The sequence below is a fragment of the Haliotis asinina genome, chromosome 2 (assembly GCF_037392515.1).
Source record: "Haliotis asinina isolate JCU_RB_2024 chromosome 2, JCU_Hal_asi_v2, whole genome shotgun sequence".
Taxonomy (NCBI): domain Eukaryota; kingdom Metazoa; phylum Mollusca; class Gastropoda; order Lepetellida; family Haliotidae; genus Haliotis; species Haliotis asinina.
Window position 1 is genome coordinate 77506647 of NC_090281.1, and position 17359 is coordinate 77524005.

Consider the following 17359-nt stretch of genomic DNA (forward strand, 5'->3'; position numbering starts at 1 on the left):
GCTGAAGGTATACGCAATTTCTCCTGCGATGTAGCTTCCATTTGGGTCAGGTTTTGTTCTGTCCAATCGTGTCCTGGATGTCCTCCAAAGGGTTGAGATCGGGGTTTCTTCATGGGGGGGTGGGGGGGGTGGGGGTGGGGGTGGGGGTGGGTGTGTGTGATTAACCTGACGTCGTTATGTATACATCAGTCAATGTACTTCACAATCACAAGTTGTGTGACTTGAAACTGTTATTTAGAACACACACAAAACTACCACTGTCTTATTACGTTGACTGTTGGTCTATTTCAAAGAAATTCCAGAAGGGTCCTCCAAAACGTTTGATGTTGTTATTTAATGCAAACACAAAATTGTGGATGCCTTATCAGATTCACTTGCAAAAGAATATCTAGGAAATCAAGTTCCTAGTGATACACATGAGAATAATAACAGCTGTGTTTGGCCTTGTGTGGCAAGTCAGACATAAAACAGTTGAGATGAACTGTTGATGTTGGGTTCAGTACAAGGAAATGTACTATGCGACATTTATATAAGTCTCCACGTGTTCACCTGTGACATCTATCACGCCTTGTGTAAGATTGTCCATCGTGTCATAATCTGGATCACATTGAGGCTGTTATCTGAGGAAATTATGCATCTCGATACACTGTTATACAACTCAGATTACTTAACAGCCGTATTGGAAACAATGGCCTTCGCAACGCTTGTAATGGTGTCTGTGTATTTTGCCATGGTCTTTGTGTACATTGGCATGGCCTTTGCATAAATTGCCATGGTCTCTGTGTACATTGGCATGACCTCTCTGTACATTGTAATGGTCTCTGTGTACATTGGCATGGCCTCCCTGTACATTGTCATGGTCTCTTGAAATTGTTGTCGTGGTCCCTCTTACATTGTCATAACCTCTGCAAATTGCCATGACCTTTGCATTCCTTGTCATGGTTTCTGTGTCTGTATACATTGTCATGTTCCCTGTGTACATTGATGGCCTCTGTATACATTGCCATGTTTCCTGTGTACATTGTCATGGCCTCTTTATACACTGCCATGTTCTCTGTGTACATTGCCACGGCCTCTGTATAGATTGCCATGTTCTCTGTGTACATTGTCACGACCTCTGTATAGATTGCCTATGTTCCCTGTGTACAGTGTCACGGCCTCTGTATACATAGACAGGCTCTCTGTGTACATTGCCATGGCCTCTGTATACATTGTGGTGGATTATGTCCACATTGTCATGATCTCTGTGTGTATTGTCGAGGTTTCTGTGGCCTCTAAACGTACCATGTCTACATTGTATGGTGCCTTAACTTACTTACCTGGTAAAAGTCTGGTTTTTTTCGTAAATATCGACGGAAACCAGAATGGTGAAGACAGTGATTGTTAGTTATCTGTCTGTCTACATAGTTATCTGTCTGTCTACAACACAACACTTGTAACAAACGTGAGGCACCGGGTGTCTCACGATGTAATAGAAAGATTAATAATGCTGTTCCGGGGCCAGTGCTTTCTAAACTATGCCCTGGACAAGCGTGTGTATGTAACGTTCCGTCATGTGGTGCCTGTCTCGTCAAAGTTAAACTCAAATCAGTACAACACCTGCCGGCTATTAAGCGTCGTATCACAGCGGCTGTATGACATTTTAATACATAGCAGTGGTGAACCGCACACCATATATCCATTGAATTCAACTGAGGGTGCAGGTAGCGTCGCTTGCGAGTGAAAGGCAAGGTCACCGTGTTGTGAACTTGAGTAAACAAAACGAGGGGCTTATCAAAACCTTTTGAGACTAAAACATTTCTGATATGTGCATGATAAAATAACGGTGTGATATTGAAGAATGGTTTATATCACCCTTATAAACGTAATATTGACATGTACATGGCTCTATTTCCCGGACACGTGACATCTTATCACATGTACCCGTAATGAAACTTGAATACAGAGCAGCCATAAAGGTTTTGGTCCTTGAGGTCCACGCAGCGAAGTTCCACCAGTGACCACACCTTTATTTTACATTCAATTATTCACAAATAATAAATAGAAAAAAGAGGGGTAAATTTTACTGTATTTTCGTAGACTTCCAGAAAGAGTTTTATTCAGTGAACAGGAGTAAACTCTATCTGCTGTTCCAAAGAGGTACATATGGTAAGGAACATAACCTTTTAACAAATACTTACAAGAATGTTAAGGATTCGTTTTGGTGCAGTAAAACAACCATGACAAGTTTGTTCAGCACATCATGTGGAGTAAGACAAGGGTGTAATTGTCACCAGTATTATTTATGAAGTATGTTGATGAACTTGTAAATGAAATAATGAAATCTGATGACGCTGGCATATTCATTGATGAATCTCTAAATGCATTGTCAATATCCGTTTTTGCTGATGATGTAGCCACATTTGCAGACTCTGTTATCAACCTTCAAAAGAAAAAGGATATTCTAGTAAGATATTTGAGAAATGGGGATTAACTATAAAAAAAAATAAAGCCAAAGTTGTCGTTTTTAAGAAGGGGGGCTTTTTGTTGAAGTACGAAAAATGGTTTATTAATGAACAACGCATTGACACCACATCTTATTACAAGTATCTCGGCATTATATTCTCCTGTAGAAACATGTTTGCAAAAGCATTTGAGACACTTTCCCAACAAGCAGAAAAGGCCCTCTACCCAATCAAACGCTTTATCAACAAAATACAGAATCTCCTAGTTGAGGCAACATTCAAGCTATTTGATGGCAAGATTAAGCCTATACTTTTACATGGGGCTGAACTCCGGGGGTGGGAAAAACTTAAACCAATTGAAAGGGTTCATTCAAGTTTTTGCAAATACGTATTGCAGATTGGCTCTAGGGCATCGGGTAAAGCCGCGCTGGCAGAGCGTGGTCGTTATTAAATGAAAATTTATGCCTACATTAGCCTTCTGTCGTTTCGGATCCGGATCTTACGCCAACCCCCATACAGATACACAAGGAAATGTTATGAAAGGTTAAAAAGACTAGATGATAATGGAGACGAAAATTGGGTATCAAAGGTGAGAAGGTTATTATTTAGCCATGGTTTCGGCTATGTGTGGATAGCATAAAATGTTAGTAACGTGAAATGCTTTCCTGATAATTTTAAACAGCGCTCCAAAGATATCTTTTACAAAGAGTGGCATCAACACGTGGTCCTTGCCGAATCTTTGACACTCGGTGCAAGAATAAAGACTGATTATTCTCTTGAGAATTATCTAAAAGGTATTGGCTCAAAAGATTTACGGAGATGTTTGACAAGGATTCGTTGTAATGTACGTGATTTCAAAGTTAATTCCTACAGACACTCCAAAACTTATGAAACTGCGTTTTGTACTTCTTGTGTGACTGAACTAGAAGATGAATTCCATATCACACTAGTGTGTCCTCTCTACAATGAATATCGTGCTAGATATTTACCTGAATATTGTCTTATACACCCTCGTGTCCAAGTGTTTCTTGAATTGATGAAAAAAGCGATAACAATAGACTTTTAAGATTATGTATCTTAAATGTATGGCAAAGTACACAGAGACCATGACAATGTGCACAGGAGCCATAACAATGCATACAGAGACCATAACAAAATACACAGGAGCCATGACAATGTACACAGGAGCCATAACAAAGTATACAGAGGCCATGACAATGTACACAGGAGCCATGACAATGTACACAGGAGCCATAACAAAGTATACAGAGGCCATGACAATGTACACAGAAGCCATAGCAATGTACACAGGAGCCATTAAAATGTACACGGACACCTTGACAATTTGACGCTTTTACATATGATGGGAAAAGTCATTGTCTCCAATACCGTCCTTGTGTACCCTGTAACAGGGTGTCGAGCTTCATACTTTTCTCAGATAGCATTCTAGATGATCCAGAATATGACGCGATGAACAACCTTACATAAGGTGTGACAGACATCTGCCTGTCGCCGCACCAGCAGTATCACAGGTGAACGCGTTGAGACTTATATAAATGTCGCATAGTACATTCCCTTGTGCTAAAACACATCAGCAGTTCATCTCAACTGTTTTATGTCTGACTTGATACACAAGGACAAACACAGGTGTTATTGTGTTCACAGTCGCTGGCTGTTTGAGTAACTATGTGCGCATGTTTCATAACCTTTTATGTGATATATTCGTACGATGATTATAGGAGTGTTAGTTAATGTGCCCTTATCTTATCTTATCTTATCGTATCCTTGAATCACTTTTCCTTTGATTTCCCAGATATTCTTTGTAAGTAAATCAAGGAAGACATCCACACCTTTGTGTTTTTATTAAATAACAATATCAAAAGGTCTGGAGGTCGTTACATATTCTATAAATAAACGAAAACATTTCATGTTTGATTTCTTTTATATAATGGTATGGATCACCCATGTCAACCAGGACAAGTTGTTGGCTGTGTGCATATGCAGATTGCTGGTTTATCTGAAAAGCAATACTTAACTATTTATGTTGTTATTTTGCTATTACCAGTGTTGTCTCTTTGTCCGTGTTTTGTTGCTTAAACGCTATATATCTCTCACTAACAGATGAACCCGTTCTCAGTTATGGATAAGTGTCAGGTTTGGTATTTTTAGCGTCGAAAATTCGGTGTTTGATAAATCCGATAACACAGTCAAATCATACGTCAGGGAAGGGATCGGTTGCTTGCTTTAGACAGGTTGATGCGACACTTTTCTTAATCATCTATTTTATTTGAAGTGAGAGATATGCGTGAGTAAATGAGACGATTTGGTACATATTATGTGTACGCTGTGTATGGAGGTAATAGTAAGATACATAAATGGTACTTTCGTTGAACTCGATGTTACTTGCATTACTATACATGATAGGAACATTTACGTTCATGATGCATTTGTGTACATGATAGGAACATTTATGTTCATGATGCATTTGTGTACATGATACGAACATTTACGTTCATGATACACAGATTTTCGTCGACGACACTTTCCTATACGAGGATAATACTGACATATACTTGGATGATGCTTTCATACACATAGGCCTTTTTTTCATCTTTCGGTACATAACACTTTCATTTACATGCGTCATACTAACATTTATGAACACGATTCTTAAATTTCTGAAGATGATACTTTCACATGTGTAATAATGTTTTTATCTATATGCATCAAGTTTACATCTATAGTACATGAAACTTTCATTAACGTAGATGAAACGGGCATTTACGGAGATCATGCTTTCATCTTCGTCCAATACGTGCAATCACGAACGTACATCGAACGTAGTAGATTGCAGTTACATTTATACGTTATACGTTGATAATACTTTCATTTATTTCTATATTTCGATTCGTACAACTTTCATTTTCGTAAATTCTACAATTATAACTTACATTTATAACCATGCTACTTTCATTACGTCAATGATACGTGCACATACGTTTATGATATTAACTTTACGAACATAAACCTTTATAGATGATTCTTATATTTACGCAGATGATACTTTCGTCTACGTAGATAATGCATACATTTACGGAGATGATACTTTCATCTTTGGCAATTGTGATGTCACCTACGAACCATCATGTATCATCTGCTGTTGAACGTAGTAGATAATACTTTCATTTACGAACATGAGTCGTACGTTCACGTACGCGATGCTCTCACGTATGTAGACTACGTAGATGATACTTTCATTTTCAAAGATGGCACTTACGTTTATGTGATACTTTCATCCGCGTGGACCAGTTTTACATTTCGGTACTTTCATTTACGTACATAGACTTACATGTACGAACATGATAATTACATTTACGTAAATGGTTTATACCTGTACGTATAAGATACTTTCATGTACGCACATGACACTTTCACTTACATACGCGATAGAGTTACGCGCATGATACTTACGTAGATTACATGGATGATAATTACATTTATGTGGGTGATACTGTCATCCTTCCAGATGATAATTACATTTATGTGGTTGATACTGTCATCCTTCTAGATGATAATTACATTTATGTGGTTGATACTGTCATCCTTCTAGATGATAATTACATTTATGTGGGTGATACTGTCATCCTTCTAGATGATAATTACATTTATGTGGGTGATACTGTCATCCTTCCAGATGATAATTACATTTATGTGGTTGATACTGTCATCCTTCTAGATGATAATTACATTTATGTGGTTGATACTGTCATCCTTCTAGATGATAATTACATTTATGTGGTTGATACTGTCATCCTTCTAGATGATAATTACATTTATGTGGGTGATACTGTCATCCTTCCAGATGATAATTACATTTATGTGGGTGATACTGTCATCCTTCTAGATGATAATTACATTTATGTGGGTGATACTGTCATCCTTCTAGATGATAATTACATTTATGTGGGTGATACTTTCATCCACGTGGATGATAATTACATTTATGTGGGTGATACTATCATCCCTTTAGATGATAATTACATTTATGGGGTGATACTTTCATTCCCTTTGATGATAATTACATTTACGTTTGTGATACTTTCATCCACGTGAATGATAATTACATTTATGTGGGTGATGCTATCATCCACGTGAATGATAATTACATTTATGTGGGTGATACTATCATCCTTCTAGATGATAATTACATTTATGTGGGTGATACTGTCATCCTTCTAGATGATAATTACATTTATGTGGGTGATACTGTCATCCTTCCAGATGATAATTACATTTATGTGGTTGATACTGTCATCCTTCTAGATGATAATTACATTTATGTGGTTGATACTGTCATCCTTCTAGATGATAATTACATTTATGTGGTTGATACTGTCATCCTTCTAGATGATAATTACATTTATGTGGGTGATACTGTCATCCTTCCAGATGATAATTACATTTATGTGGGTGATACTGTCATCCTTCTAGATGATAATTACATTTATGTGGGTGATACTGTCATCCTTCTAGATGATAATTACATTTATGTGGGTGATACTTTCATCCACGTGGATGATAATTACATTTATGTGGGTGATACTATCATCCCTTTAGATGATAATTACATTTATGGGGTGATACTTTCATTCCCTTTGATGATAATTACATTTACGTTTGTGATACTTTCATCCACGTGAATGATAATTACATTTATGTGGGTGATGCTATCATCCACGTGAATGATAATTACATTTATGTGGGTGATACTATCATCCACGTGGATGATAATTACATTTATGTGGGTGATACTATCATCCACGTGGATGATAATTACATTTATGTGGGTGATACTATCATCCACGTGGATGATAATTACATTTATGTGGGTGATACTATCATCAACGTGGATGATAATTACATTTATGTGGGTGATACTATCATCCACATAGACCACATTTATATTTTAGAACATAACAAATTCTTGTACATACATTTATAATTACATTTATGTGGGTGATACTTTCATCCACGTGGATGATAATTACATTTATGTGGGTGATACTGTCATCCGTTTAGATGATAATTACATTTATGGGGGTGATACTTTCATTCCCTTTGATGATAATTACATTTATGTGGGTGATACTATCATCCACGTGAATGATAATTACATTTATGTGGGTGATACTGTCATCCGTTTAGATGATAATTACATTTATGGGGGTGATGCTTTCATTCCCTTTGATGATAATTACATTTATGTGGGTGATACTATCATCCACGTGGATGATAATTACATTTATGTGGGTGATACTATCATCCACGTAGATGATAATTACATTTATGTGGGCGATACTATCATCCTTCCAGATGATAATTACATTTATGTGGGCGATACTATCATCCACGTGGATGATAATTACATTTATGTGGGCGATACTTTCATCCACGTGGATGATAATTACATTTATGTGGGTGATACTATCATCCACGTGGATGATAATTACATTTATGTGGGTGATACTATCATCCACGTGAATGATAGTTACATTTATGTGGGTGATACTATCATCCACGTAGATGATAATTCCATTTATGTGGGTGATACTTTCATCCACGTGGATGCTAATTACATTTATGTGGGTGATACTATCATCCACGTGGATGATAATTACATTTATGTGGGCGATACTTTCATCCACGTGGATGATCATCCACGTAGATGATAATTACATTTATGTGGGCGATACTATCATCAACGTGGATGATAATTACATTTATGTGGGTGATACTATCATCCACGTGGATGATAATTACATTTATGTGGGTGATACTATCATCCACGTGGATGATAATTACATTTATGTGGGTGATACTGTCATCCACATAGACCACATTTATATTTTAGAACATAACAAATTCTTGTACATACATTTATAATTACATTTATGATAACTACATTTACGTACATGATGCTTATATTACATGCAGGTGATACATGTTCAAGATATATTTATGCATTAATGCTAGTTTATTTACGGAAATGAAACTTATTTTACGGGATGAAATAATCGTTATATGTATGTTTGTGCTTGTGCATATTATTATATATGTATGATATTATCATTTAAGAATGGGGATGGGGGTGGAGAGAGATAGATAGATAGATAGACAGATAGAGAGGGAGGGAGGGAGAGAGAGAGACAGAGAATCTCACACAATATCATTACGCGTTGATAAAACAACAAATATCCGAGGCTTTACCTTTATCAACGAGTGTTCATATAATTTCGGGTGAGATTCTATTTATCATCCAAAATCATTCTCCATTAGTTTTCAATGAAAAATGTACATCTCTGAACACAGTACTGACATTAGATTTGCTGTGCGGTGATGTCATAGCATTGTGATGTCATCAACCTAATGACGTCATAGCCTTGTCAAGGCATTGTACAAAATCTGTTGTCAAAACGGAATGTCCTAGAAGATATCGTCTGATCACAGAAAGGCGTTATCTCCTGTGGAACACAGTTTCTGGATGACATATTACGTATACATAGATAACTGGTGGAGTGTTATACCTTCACTCCAGTTATTGAGCCTATACACACCTGTCCGAGACACAGAGAATGGGATCAGGGCACATTAACTAACACTTCTATAATCATAGTACGTATGTACCAGAAAAAAAGTTATGAAACACTCAGCCGGTGAAAAAATAGACACAATGTTTATATAACAGGTTCAGATTTAACACATCATGTTTGAGACGTATTTGAATCACAAAAATGTCTGCATAGATAGTACTTCCTGACAGACGACACAAATCTCCTTTCCGACCTCATCACATGAAGACATCATTCATGTTTTTATTTGTTCCTCCAAAGACTTGGAAGAACCTGAAGATCCGGGCTGGAATTGCTCATCAGTAGCTTATGTTTGTCATGAGAGGCGACTTACGGAATGGGTGCTGGTTTTTGTGACTTTGGTTGACACATGTTATCCCATCCCTATTGCGTACATTGATGTTCATGCTGTTGATCACTGACGGTCTGTTCAGACGTGATAAGTTTAAAACCGCAGCTATCTAGCTGGAATATTACTGACTGAAACAAACAAACACAACCAGTGTTAATGCCATAATCAAGACAAACGACATTCTTAATCGTCCTGATGCATGACACGAGCATATCATTGTCAGTGGCTCTGGCACTGACACAACGACCATGTCCAAAAACAAAACCAGATGAGCACGCATCAAAGTGTGCGTGACCTGGAGAGTGCGGCAGCCATTTTGTCTTGAATCAGAAGCAAAGAGATAAAGGTCACATCACTCTCGGACATAGATGGCGCTGATCAGTGCGCTTGATAACGTTCTTGGGAGTCAGTGTACACATTACGGTATCAATCCTTATTTGTTGGGGTCGTTGATTTTGTCAGTCAGTGAGCACTCCAGGAATATTCCATCTATGTAGCGGCGGTCTGTAAATAATTGAGTCCGGATCATACAATCCAGTGGTCAACAGACTGAGCATCGCAATGGGAATACGTCAACTAAGCCAGAGACCCCAGCCACACGATCCCGTTAGTCATCTGTAACGACATGTATGGATTAGAGAAGAATAATTTTAACCAGGGCGTCACTGCACGAACCAGTCAGTCCTTCTTTGTTAGGGTCGTTTAGTTTGCGGTTGCGGTTTGCTGAAGACCAATTCTAACAGTAAAACTATCGTTTGTAGAAGACAAATACCATGTGTTATTTGTGTGTAAACTATTTGCAGGCATAAGACACACGTGTATTTTGAAACAACATGTGATATCTGCATCACATCAGCCTTTCATAAATAATATAACATCAAACAAAAGGAGCATTGTCTACACTGGCCCAAAAAAGAAACGCATAGGTGAAAATCCAATGTTATGAGAGATGATTTATTAACTTAAATTGCACAAAAAGTAATGGAACTTGAGCAATGATAATTCACACGGGTATTAACAAATGTGTGTCAAGACATATACAATCATTCACAGTGGTATTAAGCGTCTCTATTTTCCATGGCATAGTGAGAAAGTCAGTATCTGGTGTGACCACCACGGGCATCAATCACTGCTCTGCATCGCCTGGGCATTGACTGTATAAGACGTCGTATCCGCCTTTGTGGGATTCTTCTCCACTCATCTCGCAACGCATTCACCAACTGTAGACGTGTCTGTGGCTGCAGCTGTCGACGTCGTAACCGTTTACCCAATTGGTCCCATAAATGTTCAATTGGGTTCAAATCCGGCGATTTTGAGGACCATGGAAGAACTGTAATGTTGTTGTTGGCAAGGAAATCCGTGGTAATGCGTGCTGTGTGCGGTCTTGCATTGTCGTGCTGGAAAATTTCCCTTCTAGCGTCAATTGTAGGAACAACATGACGGTTCAGAATTTCATCCCGGTAGCGTACAGCATTGAGATTCCCTTGCACATGCACCAACTGTGTCCTGCCGTTCATAGATATGCCTCCCCACATCATTACACCTTCACCACCGTGTCTGTTGACCTCACGAACGCACTGTCGAGCATATCTCTCATTTCGACGTCTGTAAACACGCATCCTTCCATCATGTCTGTACAGCAGAAAACGTGACTCATCGCTGAACCAGATCCTCCTCCAATTCAAGAGGTTCCATGCCCGAACGTTCCTGCACCACTGAAGACGTGCACGACGGTGATGGGGATGCAGAACAGGTCCTGCATGAGGTCGCATAGGTCGAATTCCATGCTCTCTTAGGCGATTCCTGATGGTTTGTGGAGAGACTCTACGCAGCCCAGGAACGTGATCAGCGGTATACGTAGCAGTGACGGCCCGATTACGCAGATGAAGCACCCGGATGTAGCGGTCTTGTGCTGGAGTTGTCACCCTTGGTCTCCCACTCCTTGGACGGTCTCTGGTCGAGTTGTGTTGCGTGTATCGTTGCCAGAGACGGGAAATCGTGCTCTGCCTCACATTCAGACGTCTGGCAACTGATGACTGACTTTCCCCAGCTTCCAGACGTCCAATTTCTGTTTTCTTCATTTAACCTTGGCATTTTTCGCGTCGCATAGAAAAAAATTCGAAGAATGAATCGCAACAGGACCTGTCCCCTTTTATAGCCATCATAATCAAGATTGAGATCCTGCATTTGCACGTGCATAATGCTTTCAGATTTTCCCACGTGCAGATTATACAAAGCGTTTTCAAAGTGCTGTGGTGTGGCGAATAATCACCAGAGGTTGTGTTTGTTTGTCTGTTTTGGTTGTATTGACTATAAAAACACTTAATATTTACATTAATTGTCATTCCATTCCATATTTTCCGAAAAAATCTACTTTAAAAATGAGATTTCAGCTATGCGTTTCTTTTTTGGGTCAGTGTATGACATTGGTCAGTTCTTACTAGACGTATATAAATTTAGAATTACCCTATACGTGAAATGAGTGATATGTGATTTGTATACACATATATATGCAGGTAAAAACAGGTAAATCCATATGCATGACAAATCTTGCATGGAATATTTCATGCATACATGTAAACAAACTGTGTACTTATGTGAAAGTCAATCCAAGAATGTATTTTGGGCTCATGGCCTAGGTATTGGAATGTCTGTATGTCTGTCTGTTTTTCTGTTTGACCATATGGCCTAAGACCATGCTCACACACTCCAGCTGAGTATTCGCGACGTATGTATCACGACAACGTTTCACATGTTGTACTCATGTGGGAAATCGAACTCGGTCTCAGGTATGACAAGGGAACGCTTTAACCATAAGGCTACCCTGCCGTCCCTCCTTACCAGAAGAAAAGGATTGCAAAGGACACTCGTACCAAGGTACTCACGGGGTGAAGCGTTACTGATAGGTTCCAGGGTATTCATGAGTGAGTGAGTATAGTTTTCCGTCGCGTTTAGCAATATTTCGACATCACGATTGGGTCACAGTGGTCATCACGCATTGTACCAATGTGGGGAATCGAACCCGGGTCTTCGGCTGACGAGTGAACGCTTAAACAGCTGAGCTACCATACCACCCCATCTACTCGTGTTACGTCATGTTTTTATTTGAAAGTGAATTACATTTGAATGAATAGAAAAGTATTCTTCCCAACGGGACAATGCGGCATAGCGACAATGCGACAAATGACCGAAATGTCGCGTTGTCTCATTGTCGCGCTTTCCTTTTTCATAGTTTTTGACACGGCTTCAAAGCGACATTGATACAACGTGACAACATCCCTCCTAGGATTCCACAGTATCCTTGCCTCGTAGTGTTTCATAAGATGTATCTATGTAAGCTTCAGCAGCTTGGCATTGACATTTAATGTTGGCCAGTTACATGACTGGAGAACGAGAGAAAAAATACATAAAAAACGACGTCTCTGAAATATATCGTACACTGTATTTAACAGAGTTGTCATGTCAGCCATGTTGAATGTTTTAACCCGAAAAGCTATTAAAACTATTCTGTGGTTGAGTATTTTTGTGATAGGATCTTCGTCTTGATGAATGCAAATATATCTGTTCATGTCTTGAAGTAAGAGAGGATTAACACTTCACCAAACATCAGTTCAGTCATATCAGTCCCTGTAAACTTGATTATTGGAGGAGTGCGTGACCGAGTTCAGTGCTGCTCCACTTTCAGCAACATTCCATCAATATCATTGCAGGGGACACCAAAATTGGGCTTCACACACTGTACCTAGGAGGGGAATAGAACTCAAATCTTTGGCGTGATGAGCGAACACTTCAACCACTGGGCTACCCCGCCGCCTCGATTACAAGAGGAAAACGCGAATTGCAGGTTTGCACCAGATAATCCGGTGATTGACATTACAAACATCGATCTGCACAGTTGGGATAAAAAGACATAGAAGTAAACCGAGATAGCATGTCTGACCACTCGAATCCTTTTAGACTTCTCTTACTTAAAACATGCGTGGCGAATGAATGGTATCAGTACTATGTCATGTTGATTCCTAGACGCATGCCCCGTCATCTTATCACTGGATTGTCTGGTTCAGGCCCGATTTATTTACAAACAACATCAGACAACTGTCATACTGTGGAAACAAATATCTGCTGATGATATAGTTGTACAGGTGCCTGGATTTGGCCGGCTCATGGTTGTTGGAAGGATTTTGACTCTTCTCTTGTTAATTCTAACCCGAAACTAAAATGTACAGCTGACAACTATAGATTTGAGTCACAAAACCAGTCACTCATACGTGGGAAGGGTTTGACTCTTCTCTTGTTAATTCTAACCCGAACCTAAAATGTAGAGCTGACAGCTATAGATCCGAGACACAAAACCAGTCACTCATACGTGGGAAAACAAATGTCTGTCACTAAATTCGAAACCTAAAGGCCAGTGAGTATTTTGACATAATGCTATCAGTATTCCAGTGGGGACGTCAGGGCCTCGCACGGTGTACCTATTGGGAGAATCGAACTGTTTTCTACACCTTTTCATCAATATTCCAGTGAGGAAATCAGGGCTGCACGTTGTACTCACGAGAGGAATCGAACCCAGTCGTCATTGTGACAAGCGAACACTTTAACCGTGGGGCTACCGTCCTAGACCTTGCACTGTTATAACTGAGTATGGCTTCCAGTGACATTTCATCAATATTGTAGGAGCAACATTAGGGCGTTACATGATGTTCCCTTGCGAGATATTGAACCCAGTCTTCATGGTGACAAGCGAACACTGTAATCACAAGGCTACCACCCCACCCCTGAAGTAACAGTACTAGCAGGTTTAACACAAAAGACTTAGTACCAAAGTATTTAATTAATTTAAAATGCATTTAGCTCATGGATGAAACAGTGAACAATACATAAATAATATGTACAGAGGTCTTCACAAAATTCACCTTTTCATAAACAGACACTGTATACCCTTCATACCTGATCAAGTCTGTTGATGCGGTAACCATAGCAACGCAGGTAGACACATTAGCAGCACAATATAATCCTTCAGAAAATACCTCACGGATATATATCACCTCGATGTTTAAATATCACATGCTTTTCACGAATAGTGAATTGCCACTGAGAAGAAAGTGATGTGCTTAAACAGCACAAGCACACACGAGTGAATTTGTTTTTACGCCGCTTTGAGCAATATTCCAGCAATACGACGCCAGACGCTAGACGCCAGAAATGGGATACACACATTGTACCCATGTAGGAAATAAAACCCGGACCTTCGTCGAACGCTTTAACCACGAGGCCACCCCACCGCCCCCACAGCCAAAGTAACCAATAGTAATGACGACATAGACTCAGGTTCTTATGAATGCTTGGCCTATGGTCAAGGGATATTTCAGTTACATATTCTGGGAAATAATACATGACAGTTATGCAAACAAAATCTATTCCCTTTCTGTCTGTGAACATCACAAACTAGAACATTAAATAACCATATTTTCTATGGGTGTTTTTCGGCAAAAATGTAAATTTTGCTTGCTTGTTTTATCTTGAAATGTTGTTGATTGTGTTTGTGGTATTATGACCATACAAAACATGAATAATGCAAGCTTAACTACTTTTCATTTATCGGTTTAGAAAATTTCAAGAAATCGCCTCTCTACCGTTGCGAAGTTTGAAACGTCATTTTGAAAAGGTGTACACGTATATAACTTATATATATCGTATCACAGGTACTATTTTTATAAACAAAACTTGTTTACAATGTCCCAACAGCATCAGCTTAATAATATTGCACCTTACATCTAAAAATATCCAAAAATTGTGCATGTATTTGTTTTATATGACACAAAGTAACTGATAAGTTAGCATCCACGCTTAAAAACAAGCACAGACAAACAAAAAAACGTATGTGGTTTCCTGCAAATTCTCCCAAAACTGAAAGACAGTTCTAGAATTTAACTGGTTTCAGATTTAATGGGCAACCATGATATCAAATAATATTCCCTGAGATACTAAGCGCGATATGTTGTAACCCTAACCCTAACCCTGAGAAATGGGCTTCACGTGTAAGCTATCGAACTCGGATCTTCTTCGTGACGAGCGACGGTTTAAATCACTACACTCGACCCTGAGAAATGGGCACCTCACACTGACAGTCACTGAACCTGTATGAGACTGATCTTCGACGTGAGCAGAGAACGGTTTAACCCCTGGGCTGCCGTTTTAAACATGTGGAGTAGGTGAGTCTGTGACAGGTAGATTTTGAAAGTCATTGAACAGTCTTCCAGTAAATCATGGTATATGAGTTTGGTGCAGGACAACCTCCCTGACTACAACAATTTGTCAGTTTCTAATTCTTTAGTTGTAATTTTCAAGTTTGGTTGTCTGTATCTGGACTATCCCTTGTTTATTCGAACCTGATTACCTGATTCATCATGTCACCATGGTGAACAAGTGCATTACAGCATTACTATTTAAACTCGTAAATGAGTGACGAGTCTGCGAATAACGAAGCCTTTTGATGTTTGGTATTACCGTAGGCTCTCGGATATGGGAGTTACATTGCTTCGTTGTCTTCACTGAGGTGATACTGTACGATGATCTTCAAATTTGAAAATTAAATAGAATGAAGAAATGTAAATGATAGAAAATGTATTGAAGTAAATTCCTAAACTACTACTATGGGTATCCAAGTGTAAGTAGAAATAATAAAAATTGGTTGACTTGCCGTTGCGTCAAAATGACCCCCAAAACAAAATTCACTCTAATATTTTCAAACCGTTGCTTCAAATACGGACGGGTGGTGGGGTAACCTAACGATTAACGCCTTCACCCAGGTTGGACATGGATACAATGTTTGAAGCCCATTTATGGTTTCCTCTGCCGTGATATTGCTGGAATGTTGCTAAAAGCAGCATAAAACCCTTCTCAGTCACTCCAAATACGACCCCTGAAAATCTGAGGTTGAATAGGTCTTCAGCAACTCATAAAACTAAGCTCACTCACTCAAACTACGGAGAATTTGTCAGCGATATCCTTGCGATATGTAAGGCCAGTGTTTACGAGTAGACTGGAATTCCAGGCATGCTGAGACCATTCTGGGTTTGCCTGCACTTACCCCACATTCATTCGCACATTCACTTGATGAAATTATTCAAAGCAGCTACCTGCGCATGACACATGCTGATTTACCTGTATTCTGTGCGTAACGGTGACTATTGAAAATTTACTTTGAGAACTGAATGTCAGAAAGAGAGAAGACTATAAGCCCAAAGCTGAAGTACACCAGCAACTCCCTGAGAGGTGTTGTGTTCTGTAGAGTAATTACCATGGTGACGTGGTACAGTGGAGTATGAAAAATTACGTAATTTATGCAGAAATATATAGATAGTGAATTTTAATACTAATCCTAAATTGCTATCTCTAATAAAATACTATACCAATTGCTATTTCTATCTGGCAATTGAAGTATCTACGCATAACAAAACATTTGACTGAACCTAGTATAAGATAATCATTGTGATTTAGCTTCACAAACAGGAGATTAAACTGTGGAAAGAGAGGGTAACATGATTCTACCATAATGCATCATTATTCCCATCACACAGTGTACCCCCCGGACTAAATGTCAGGAATAATGCTAGGTGTCTGTCATTGGTCTGTTGATAAAATATTGTTAGTTTGGCATTCCAAAGGATGAGGAGTAAATACGAAAACGTTGTGGTTATATTTTCCGGTTTATTTCATACGTCAAAGGTAAAGGAATGTACTCATGACACTGTGTGATCAAAAGGTCTACTGCTCCGTTAGATCTTCAAAGTCAGTAGAGATCAAGGGCATAAAATCTTGTATGCTTAAGAATGTGTCATCACTGTAGTACTATATAATATCCAATCAACTGTCACAAGTTCAACCCTGTAACTCATTAGTGTTCTGTGCATATGGCATTTGCCAAGTAG